This window comes from Triticum aestivum, chromosome 4B (genome assembly GCF_018294505.1).
Source record: "Triticum aestivum cultivar Chinese Spring chromosome 4B, IWGSC CS RefSeq v2.1, whole genome shotgun sequence".
Lineage (NCBI taxonomy): Eukaryota > Viridiplantae > Streptophyta > Magnoliopsida > Poales > Poaceae > Triticum > Triticum aestivum.
The window spans coordinates 70,036,433-70,049,316 of record NC_057804.1 but is presented as its reverse complement, the minus strand read 5'-3'; positions in this window follow the sequence as shown (position 1 = coordinate 70,049,316).

The following is a 12,884-nucleotide window of genomic DNA, read 5'->3' as shown; positions in this document are numbered from 1 at the left end:
TTCGAAGACAATCATGACAACATCTCAATCCTTCGAGCTGCTACACATGGACTTATTTGGACCTGCCCACTACTCCACCCTCACAACAACGACGTGTCTCTATGGCTTCGTCATTGTTGATGACTACTCAAGATACACATGGGTGCACATAATTCTCTACGAGACTGAAGTACAAGATGTCTTCAGACGATTCGCCAATCGAGCAATGAACAACTATGGCGTCAAGATCAAGCATATCAGAAGTGATAACGGCACTAATTCAAGAACACGGGCTTGATCTTTATCTGGATACAATGGGAATCACTCATGAATTTTCTGCTCCATACACACCTCAGCAAAACGGCATTGTAGAGCGCAAGAACAGAACCCTCATCGAGATGGTTCGAACAATGCTTGACGAGTACAAGACACCAAGAAAGTTCTGGCCTGAAGCCATTGATACAGCTTGTCACATCATCAACCGTGTCTACATCCATAAGCTTCTGGGCAAAACATCCTATGAGCTCCTCACTGGCAAGAAGCCAAATGTCAGCTACTTCAGAGTCTTTGGTGCTAGGTGCTGGATCAAGGATCCCCATCACAAGTCAAAATTTGAACCCAAAGCTCACGAAGGCTTCATGCTTGGCTATGGAAAGGATTCGCACTCTTACAGAGTCTTCAACCTCTTCCACTACAAAATCGTTGAAACAGTGGATGTGCGATTTGATGAAACCAATGGTTGACAAAGATAAATTCTGCCAAGTACACTTGATGAAGCTCCTTCCTGTGAATCTATCAAGTTGATGGGAACTGGTGAGATCATGCCCTCTGGAGCACAGCCTGAAGAGGAACTTATCATTTCTGCACCAAACCAACCTGAAGACAATGCTCAGATCGAAGACAATACTTCCAATGATGACAATGATCAGCATGAGCAAGGTCTTCGTCCAGTTCATCCTCGTGTTGCAAATGAAGTACAAATTGAGAAGATCATTGACAGCATCAATGCGCCTGGTCCGCTTACTCGCTCAAGAGCAACACAGTTAGCAAACTTCTGTGGGCACTTTTCATTTGTGTCAATATCAGAACCCAAGAAAGTTGCTGAAGCTTTTATGGAACCTGAATGGATTCAAGCCATGTAAGAAGAACTTCAATAGTTCAAGCTGAATAATGTTTGGGAACTTGTCAAGCGACCTGACCCTCGCAAGCATAACATTATAGGAACAAAATGGATATATCGAAACAAGCAAGATGAGCATGGTCAATTCGTCAGAAACAAAGCACGTCTTGTGGCTCAAGGATATACTCAAGTTGAAGGAATTGACTTCGATGAAACATTTGCTCCTGTTGCTAGGCTTGAAGCTATTCGCATACTGCTAGCCTATGCTAATCATCACAACATCTTGCTATATCAAATGGATGTGAAGAGTGCATTTCTCAATGGCAAGATTGAAGAAGAAGTATATGTTGCACAACCACCTGGCTTTGAAGATCCAAAACATCCTGATATGGTGTACAAACTGAACAAAGCACTGTATGGCCTCAAACAAGCTCCTCGTGCCTGGTATGATACAATCAAAGACTTCCTGAAGAGCAAAGGCTTCAAACCTGGATCCCTCGATCCCACTCTCTTCACGAAGACATATGATGGTGAACTGTTTGTGTGCCAAATATATGTTGATGACATAATCTTCGGCTACACCAACCAGAAGTACAGTGATGAGTTTGGATTTATGATGCAAGAGCAATATCAGATGTCCATGATGGATGAGCTGAAGTTCTTCCTTGGTCTTCAAATCCGTCAACAAAGAAATGGCATCTTCATATCTCAAGAAAAATATCTCAAAGATTGCCTGAAGAAGTTCGGCATGCAAGATTGCAAAGGTTACACGACGCCAATGCCAGCCAAACATCATCTTGGTCCCGACGACAATGGTAAAGAGTTTGATCAAAAGGTATACCGCTCCATGATTGGTTCTTTACTTTACCTATGTGCATCTAGGCTAGATATTATGCTTAGTGTTTGCATGTGTGCTCGATTCCAAGCGGCACCAAAGGAATCGCATCACCTAGCAGTGAAGCGAATTCTTAGATATTTGCCTTACACCCCAACACTCGGATTATGGTATCCAAAGGGCTCAAGGTTAGATCTGCTTGGATTCTCGGATGCTGATTATGCTGGTGACAAGGTGGATCGCAAGTCAACATCAGGCACATGTCATTTTCTTGGTCGATCACTTGTCTATTGGTCTTCAAAGAAGCAGAACTGTGTATCACTCTCAACTGTTGAATCTGAATACATTGCTGCTGGATCCTGTTGTGCTCAGGTTCTGTGGATGAAGCAAACTCTCAAGGACTATGGCATCAATCTGAAGCAAGTCCCTCTCTTCTGCGACAACGAAAGTGCCATCAAGATTGCCAACAATCCAGTCCAGCACTCGAAAACAAAGCACATTGAAATATGTCATCACTTTCTCAGAGATCATGTTATGAAGAAAGATATAGATATCATGCATGTCAACACTGAAGAGCAACTGGCAGATATCTTCACAAAGCCCGTGGATGAGAAAAGGTTTTGCAAGTTACGGTGTGAGCTAAATATCTTGGAATCCTCGAATGTCCTATGATCAGGCACACATCCTAACACTTATGCATGTTGATGACTTAGATGTGCAACACACAAAGTAATGTATATCTTCAATCAATAAAGATTTACACTCTGAGTGTGAATACATTAACATGGAATTTGACTTCGGAGCACCACGATAATTGTGCGCCGTGTCTGGATCTAATACTTCCTATACGGTGGGTAACGCCACCACCAAATTTCTCTGTTTGAAGTGTTTCACTCATGGCGTTATTTTGCAAAGATTTCGCATTTGGTTTGTCTTCAGTTTCAATTTATCTTCGTGATTTTTCTGCGCTATACTGATTTCATTGCATATATATATATACTAGCGTTCTGTCCTCTACAGCATTCACTTATAGCTATGTCTTCAAGTTGAATCTTTTGAACTAAGTGAATGTGATCGGACCCTAATCTCTCTATGCTTACTATCTCAAACTCTATCTGTCCAAATCATATGCATTCTATTGAAACTGTGGAATGTCTTCTCTGCATCCTTGTCAGCAGAAGACACAGAGACAAAACATCAAGTCCTATTTAAATGAATCATCTAAATTGTCGATATCCGGAGAAGCCGGAACGAACAATCGACATACTTGGCGGGCGTGGGAACGTGGGACAATTCTAAGTATGTTGCATGCTTGCCACGTACCCCTCAGATGTGAACCGCCAGGGGCACCAGCGTAATTGCGCTGTGCTGCACACCTACTTATAAATATGTGTCCCATGCGGTAAAGAAATCCTTCTTCCACCTCTCCACCTCCGTCAAAACCCTAGCGCCACCGCTAGCTCGCGACGACGCCGGCGACAAAGCGCTTAGCTGTCGCGACTTCTCCAATGCTGTCCTCACGCCGGCCACGGACATCGTCCTCTCCGACGTCGCCGTAGGTGTCCTCCGTCGCCAAGTTAGGGCACAGTGGGCTGAACTGCTCGGTCTCTCATTCTTCCCATCTAGCAGTTCGTCGTGCGATAATTATAACTCTATGTTTACCACCTTTTTGATCTTCATAGATTCATCCTACTTACCGAAAGCGGTTTCTGCCTACTCGATGTTAGATCTATTCTATCTGCATCCCATAATGCCTAGTCTATTCACTTAGATTTCCTATCTAGTTTGATTCCTCACTTGTACTTATTCACGGATTGGTACAAATCTGGAACCAACTCACCACATATAAGTGAATGTCTTCGCATCATGAGGTCAATGTCTTCAAACTGATTTATCTTCAAAATCTTCTGAGAATGCATATGACCTCTTCCCCTTCCCTCGCATCTCTAATGCTGTCACAGGTACATGTCCGTGGGAGAATCCCTTGGTTCTCATAGTCTGCATTCGTTTGCAGAATACTTACAGCATCATATCAATTCTCCTGAAGCTAGTTCATGCTTGACCAGCAAGCGTAAATCTCTGAAGCCTCTGAACATATTGAAGCCATTCAGCTTGAAGTTCATGGCTGCAGAAAATTCAGCAAGGAAGGGTGGCAGACAGCATCGTGGGGGAACTTCGAAGGATCTGCCTGAGGATCTGGCAGAAATGTATAAAACAGATCCTGAAGAAGATTACAATTAGCGCAAGACTCGAATCCAGTGGATTCGACGCTATTGGGCTGAACAGTGGTACAAGTACAAGTTCGTCACCTAGGAGTACGCAGAGAAATATGCTATCAAGAGCCCTTGGGGTGATATTCTCTGTCGAGGCCTTCCCCCCAAGTACAAAGCTTAAGCCATTGTGTAAGAATTCTATCATTGCATGGTCCGTGGCCACAGCCTGAAGAAGCCGACCCATCATCATTGATCTGGTGTCGCGACGACAATCTCTTCAAGCGCAACTTCCAGTTTGCTATGTCTTCAGCAAAGGAAAACAAGAAGTCATGGGGATTAGACTTCAATCCTGGTCCCTCTGCTCCCCGTGAGGATGGGACACGTGAAGCTGAAGAGAATAGAATTGGCCCCTTTGCAAACCTTGATGGTCTCATCTCCTACGTCTTGGTTCATGGTGCCAGAGTGGATCATCCCAACAATGATGCTGATTCTGAGGAATCCCCTGCTCCTACTCCAAGGCCGAAGAAGCCAAAGAAGGTTAAGGTTACATCATCAGCCACACCTCCAAAAGCTTCTCGTGTGAAGCCATTGGCCACTGCACCTCCTGAAGCCAGTGTGCAGTCTGAAGATCAATCTTGTATCTCCAAGAAGACGGAGAAGAAAAGGCAACTTGTCAGGCATACCGATCAAGCTCTGACTCCTGCTGCTATTCTGCATGAAGAACCCATTGATCTATCAAGTGATGAAGATCTTGCGGATGATGCTCTTGAGCAGCTGATAAAGAGCAAGGAAGAAGCAGAAATCTTCAGCAATTTGCCTCTCTTTGATGTGGCCATCATCCACAATTTCATTGATGAGTGGTTCGACACCCCAAACGTCAGCTTTGAAGATTTATAGCTTCCAATTGGCCTCGGCGTCTCTTTCAATGGCGCCATTGCTTCTGAGCTGGCTCTCGCTCAGCGAATCGTTGAGCTCAAGCACAAGATTGATTATGAAAAGTCTCAATTCAAGAAGCATATGGCCAAGCTGAGTGTTCAAGACGTCAGGAACTTTAAGGTCATGCTGCATGAGCTTAAAGAAGCTTTTCTGAAGAAGCGCCAAGAAGCTCAAGGCTCTCGTAAGCGCATGAAGAGTTTGGCTGATAAGTGTGTGCTTGCCTACAATGAGGCTGAGAAGCGCAAGTCACTTGGCCGTCCTGGCATTGACCCCAGGATGGTAGCAAAGAAAAAGAAGAAGCTTCCTGCTGATCAGCCTACGCCTTCAAGCCAAGAAGCTCCATGCATTATCTTCCCAAGTAGCATGACTGGCTCGAAGCCAAAGGTCACCACAACTGCTTCAGAACAGAAGAAGACGAGGGCTGCAGAGGCAGAAGCCAGAAAGAGGAAGAATACCGAAGCCTCTGATGCCGCTCCCTCCAAGAAGAAGCGCAAGACCAAGAAGAATCGGGCTGCTCCCACATAGCCCCTTTTTGTTAAACCCATCTCAGTGATTCATCCTGCATCTGCATCCCAAGAACTTCACATGACTGTTCATGAGCCTGCTTCCACAGAGGCTCCTGAAGCTGAAGATATTCCAGCAGCTGAACCCACCGCTGCTGAAGATATTGGTCATCATGACAATGTTGAAGATGATGAAGTTCTTCCTCAGATCGAATACAATGTGGTATCATCGCCTGTTCGTATGAACAGCGAACTCATCAGCATTGGTCGTCCTCTGACGCCAATTGCACAGGATGATTCATGGGCTGATCGCCCGCAAGAATAAGACTCCCCCAACACTCCCCAACAACAACAAGTCACAACATCCGTACAAGCTGAAGAGGATGAGGGCCTGCCCACTCCATCTCCAAAAGCGTCGTCAGTACTTCAAAGGCTTCGCAAAGGACCAAGGCCTCAAGCTCCTCTTCTGAGCGTTCCAGAAGGAGAAGTGCATCATCAACCTGTTGCACGTCAAGTGTTTTCAGAAGCCACTCCTGCTGTGAATGTCTCTGCGTCTGAAGCACCTACTGCTGAAGACAATCCGGCTGCATCAGCCGATGAAGAACGTCAAGAAGAACGTGTCTCTACTCCCCCCATTCCTGAAGAAATAGTTCATGAAGTGAACGTGTCAATGCCTGACCCTCCAGCTCCTCAAGTGGAGGTTGAAAATCCTGAAGCTGCCACAACCAAGGCAAGTGAAGCCGATGACATTGTCATGGCTGAAGCTAATGTGGAGCTTGCAACAACCAATGTGCCTGAAGCTAATGCGGCCACTGCACCTGAAGCTAGTGAGGCTACTGCTTCTAAAGCACCTGTTGTGCAGCCTAAAGCCTCAGTTGCTGCCACTGCTCATGTTCCATCACCAAGGCCCTATACAATTGAGCAGGCATATAACCACGGCGAGCTAACAACAGTCAGATGGCCCGTTCTGGTCCCTCCGCCTAATGTCTCTGGTCCTTAATTTGACTATCATGTTGAGCATAGGCCTCAAGTCCAGAAGCCCAAGCCAAGACTGCCAAGGTTTCCAGGTACTGCAAACTCAGCAGGGTCCTTCAATGCAAATGGCTTCAAGAGCCACAACACATTCTTTGACAGCTCAAAGAACCCCTACACGAAGCCACGAATATCATCAGATCGGTTCTGGAGCCATCAGCAGCGAAGCTATTACTCCTGTGTTCTATATGATCAAGGGCGCATCTTCCCTTATATGCGCCTCGACACTGAAGCCATTACTGGACTCCCCTGCTTAGAAAAAGCACTTGACTGCTTTTGTGATGCTGGGCTGCTTAGTTTTGTCACAGATAAAGAACACTGGAATGAAGAATTATTGCTTCAGTTCTATGCCACACTGCACATTCGCGGCTACAACAGAGATACAAAGACTTGGATTCTTGAGTGGATGACCGGAAACGTTCATCATGAAGCCAAAGCTATGGATATCATCGAGCTTACAGGCCTGTCCACTCCCGGAGAACTCTACGAACCTGGCTGTCAACATCATCACAATGCCCTGGAAAGCATCTTTCATAGGCCTGAACCCAATATGAGTCAGATGCTGAGCATGATGAAGCCTTTGCCCCGTGACGCTGAATATCCAATAGAGTTCTTTGTTGAAGACCTTGAGTATCTGCCACGCACCATATATCACATCATTAGGCGGACTCTATGGCCTATCAAAGGACATTCATCAGTGGCAAAGCTTGAAGGAGCTATGAAGACTTTGGTCTTCTACATTTTCAATGGCATCAGCTTCAATGCAGAAGATTTCTTCATCAGACAACTTGCTGCCTCCGGCTCTGATCTCTTTGGTCTGAAGTTTTATGCTCCATGGGTCATGCGCCTCATAAAGTGACACTCTACTGTCAACTATCAACCTTCTGCTCGCAATCATGTGATTTTTCTACCTGAGGTTGATATGTCAGTTGAAGCTATATATCCTGACCCAGCCAAGAAGCCTCTTTGTCTTCAGAATGCCGAGCACCAAAGCTTCACTCAACCCATTGAAGGTGTTCAAGCAGCTACATGAATCTATCCATTGGCTGGAAATACTCGTCTGCCTCATCGAGCACCTACTGAAGCCACTGAAAGCACCATTGCCCAAAGGCCTCGGAAGCATTCTCGAGTTCTCAATGATCGAGAACTTCTTGTGACCCTTCATCAAAAACAGGATAAACATCACTTTTGGCTCAAGAGACAGATGCAAAGCCTCTTGGTGGATGTCAATCGCATTCGCAACCTTGCCACCAAGAATGCCTTTGTTGCTCACGAAACTTGCCAGCGATCATGGAAGGGTTTGACCCTCCTTAGTGCTGAAGCAGATCTTCAAGACGATGGCTTCAATGAAAGATTTCAGGTTGACTCCACTCCTCCATGGAATGTTGTCTTACGAAGAACTCCATCTCTTGAAGACTCTGAATATTCTTCCTTCGCGGCAACGGTAAATGCCAGAGTGATCAATGATGAAGATGATGCTACTTCACCACCTCCTACTACTACTGCACGCATCAACACTGCACCAAGTTCATCTGCACCGCCACCCAACGACAACAACCCTGCTGCTTCACCTACTCATCAAGAAGACGAGTAGATGCTCTATGTCTTCAAACCTTTTTGGTCATTACTGACAAAAGGGGGAGAAGCGTATGAGTTGATAGTCTTCAAGCGGGTTCATATGGGCGGTTGCGTTATATTTTGCCTCGTGCTTACAACTCTTGCATTTTGAAACATTTGGTTCTATGAGTTGTAACACTTAAACTTGATGGTCGTCTGCTACTTATTTGCATTTCCATGTGCGATGATAACTTCCACACTTAGATCATCCTGCAGACTTCCATTTTTCATTATGCATGTCATCCTATATGCTATATCATTTCATGCATGATGAATTATCTTCATAACTTGAAGTGGACCTCCACAAGTACAACCTGCCATGTGCATTTGCATTCCAAAAGCAAAATTATTTATATGCACATCTTCAGGGGGAGCCCTTGCTACTTATGAAGACAAATTCCTATCCTTTACAATTTCACATACTTTCTCCCCGTTGAAAACTTCAACCAGTTTGTCATCAATAAAGGGGGAGATTGTAAGTGCATCTAGTGTCACCCCTAGTTGGTTTTGGAGTATTGACGACAAAGTTGGTTGAGGGACTAATGCGTTTGTGAGAATTGCAGGATAACGCAGGAAGTGTCCCTAAATGATTCGGTTTACCTACCGGAGATGACCCCTAAAAATGTATGAAGACATTGACGACAATGGTGGTATGAGAAGATATTCATATTGAAGACTATGACATGAGAAGACATTGCGTGAAGACTATGGAGCACGAAGACTGTGTGGTTTCGTTGTTTCCTTTTCTTCTTTGTTGAGTCATAGGAACCACCGTACTGTTAAGTGGGGTCCAAGTGAACTAAGTCAGAGTGACTGAAGTGATGCTCAACCCAAATCCTATGTCTTCGAGCGAAGACAATGAGAGCAAATCTTATCCAGAGTTGGATGAGTCAGCTTTGCTTGTAGCCCAAGTAAAGTTTCCGTGTGTGTTTGAAATCTGACCGTTGGAACACGTGTCAGTTCCTTAGTGACCCAGGGTCATTTCGGACAAATCAGGTCGGGTTGCCTAGTGGCTATAAATAGCCCACCCCCTACACCATAAATTGGTGGCTGCTCAGAGTTAGTATACGGCTTTTGTCGTTTGAGAGCAACCCGCCTCGAAGCATTTGAGAGAGAGAAATACTTGCGAGGACAAAGCCCAAACACCCAGAGCCAAAGAGTGTTAGGCATCACTGAAGTCTTTCTGTCTGTGTGACCTGAAGACTTATTACACTTGAGGACTGTGCATCCTCCAGCCGGTTAGGCGTCTCGTTCTGAGCATCCAAGAGTCATTGTGGATTGTCGGGTGAACGGAGTCTGTGAAGGTTTGGAAGTCTACCTTGAAGACTTACCAGAGTGATTGGGCGAGGACTAATTGTCCTTAGCTCAAGGGGAATAAGGTGAAGACACGGTCTTCTGAGTTGAATCTCAGCCTCCCTAACCATACGTACAGTTGTCACAGCAACTGGAACTGGTCCAACAAATCATGTGTCTTCAACAAGCAACTGGTTCTATCTCTTCCCTCCTTTACTTGAGTTTGTCTTCGTGAAGTCATTGCTTATCGTCTTATCTGATTGACTTCATTGCTTGACTACTATTGTTGATTGGCTTCATACTATCTTCCATCCTGATCCTACTACCTAGCTACTATTAATCTTCGAACGTTAATGCTATTGCATACTTGATTATGGCTTGCTTGTTGTAGTTTATCTTCCGCTGCATATCAATTAGGTTGTTTCTATTGTTTGTCTTCGAAACTTCCATGTTTTGAAGACTTTCATAAAAATCGCCTATTCACCCCCCTCTAGTCGATAACTAGCACTTTCACCTTGGCCCTCATCGAGCTTCCTCTCCTTGATAGGAGATACACTTTGTCCAATAAACGGGACAAGCCGACCTTAGAACTCCTAGACCGTGTCTTTGTAAATGACTCATGGGACCAGACCTTTCCCGAGTCCTCACTCTCGAGTCTCATACGCTACATCTCCGACCACGTGCCCCTAATCATCTCGATTAGCACCCGCTGCCCCCGGCCCGCTTTCTTTAGATTTGAACTTGGCTGGGCCGAAAACCCGACATGTAGGCCGGTTATCACTTCTTCCTGGGAGTCGGCCCCACGTCGCCCTTCGACCCCTCACGATCGCACGGGCCCTAAAAAAATGTCGCCTTGCCCTCCGGGTATGGCGTAGAAGTGTAATCCCTCTCAATACCCGCGAAACAAACTGCAGGTTAACGATAAATCTCCTCGATTGGACCGAGGAATCCCACTTCCTCTGCCCCTCGGATAGGGATGGCAATTTTATCCATGGATCTGGATACCCATGGATACCCGACCCGGTTGGGCAAGGGTATGGAGCGCATTTCTGCCCATGGGCCCGTGGATATGGATACCCACGAACAGTAGGATTAGGCATGGTTATAGTTTGCGCTCCATGCATATCCAATGGATACCTGTATGACATGTGGGGCCATATGCCAGTGACAATAGAAAGAACGAATCAATGGGAAATGGCAGGCAATATGCAACTGGTGCCATAAGCTATATGCTGTAGAATCAACCTATGTTATATCACACTTAAGGACTCATCATATTACTTGTTGCCTACTTATGCATGTAGCTTATGTTGTCATTTGTGAGTGAATGATGATGAGCTAATTTGATCCGTGGGAAGGCTTCATGCTAACTTTTCTATGCCCATGGAGCTCCATGGGTATGTGGATATCCAGCGGGTTTGGGCATGGGCACAAGTTGTGCCCATGGATAATTTCGTGGATGGGCAGAGAGTAGGAAGATGGGTCATGGGTTGGATTTGGACCAGCTCCACCCGCCCCAAACCCGACCCATTTCCATCCCTACCCTCGGAGCTTGCTCTTAGGCGAGTGGTTATTAAAGTGTTGCATCGAACGATACGTGAAAAGATGATTTTCTGGAGCCTTAGAGCAAAAATTAAGAAAGCTATCAATGGGGACGAAAACTCAAGGTTTCTTCATGCCTCGGCGTCCCACCGCTGCCGCCACAACAAAATTCTCTCTATCTCTCTTCATAATCAGGATTACACTTACCATTAGGACAAGTGCCAAATCCTAACATCCTACTACACCTCCCTTTTGGGGACTCCCTTCTCCCCGACGTGGAACTTCTCACTAGAATCTCTCTACCCTCAACAAACCCCTCAACTTCTCCAATTGGAGGCTCCTTTTACGGGTCAGGAAATCTATGATGCTTTCACGGAAATGAACATGTTGGCCAGCCCCGGACCGGACGCCTTTGGACCTGGTTTCTACCGTAAATACTGGCCCATCCTGAAGCAAAAAATAACGGACCTCTTTCACTGCTTCTACAACCAGTCCACAGACATCTCTTGCTTGAACAGAGCATTCATTATCCTTCTCCCAAAAGCCCAAGGCTCCACTTCCCCGGACACATTCCGCCCCATATCGCTCCAAAGCTGCCCTATCAAAGCCATTGCTAAACTTCTTACCAACCGCCTTGAACCTATCATGTTGCTGCTGATACACCAAGATCAAACGGGGTTTTTGTCTGGTCGCACTATCTCCGAAAATTTCTTATATGCGGCCGACGTCCTACATGTGTGCGCTAGAAGAAAAGCCCCCTCTATGGTGATCAAACTCGACTTCTCAAAAGCTTTCGACTCTGTCTATTGGCCCTTGCTGCTCGCCATCCTTGGTGCCCGTGGCTTCCCTGACAAATGGATCAAATGGATCGAATCACTGCTTACCTCTGGCAAAATGGCCATCCTCCTAAACGGAACCCCTGGCCATGGATTCAATGTAAAAATGGGTTAAGGCAGGGGGACCCCCTATCCCCGTTCCTCTTCATAATAGTTGCCGATGTGCTCCAAAGAATGATCATTCAGGCCTGTGAGCAAAACCTGCTAGCACATCCCATCTCCGCAAGCCTCTCCTGCCCGGTCCTTCAGTACACCGACGACACCCTAATCATTATCAGGGCTGACACTGACGCAGCCGCCAACCTAAAGCGTATCCTCGATGACTTCTCTAACGCTACCGGGCTAACCATAAATTTCTCAAAAACCTCTTTTGTCCCCCTAAATATTGAGCCAGAACTGGCCGCTGAGATGGCGGCCACACTTGGCACCTCTGTCGCTGCCTTCCCGCAAAAGTACCTTGGGCTTCCCCTTTCTCCCCATAAGTTGCACCCCTCCGCGTTCCAACCCGTCATAGACCGTTGCGATATGTACTTGGCCGGATGGTGCGCCCTCCTGCTCTCTCATGGAGGACGCCTCATCTTGCTCTCCGCCGTCCTCGACAGCCTCCCCACATACTTCATGATGTGTTTCTCCCTCCCTGTAAGTGTCCTAGAGGAAATTGATAAGCGTAGATGCATTTTCTTTTGGTCAAACGGTGACACCTTCTCAGGGGCAAAATGCTTAGTTGCGTGGGATCGTGTGTGTATGCCAAAGCAGGCAGGTAGTCTGGGTGTTAAAAACTTACGAGTACAAAATTTTTGCCTTATGTTGAAATTTGCTTTCAAATTCCTACGCTCTCCCCTTCTGCCTTGGAAAAACTGGATTATACATCACTCCCCTTTGCATATAGGTCTAGGTAAAAATTCATCCTTCCTAGGCAGGGCTATTTTCAAATACCTCCATGCTCTACGTGAGATCTCTTAGGTCAGGATTGGAGAT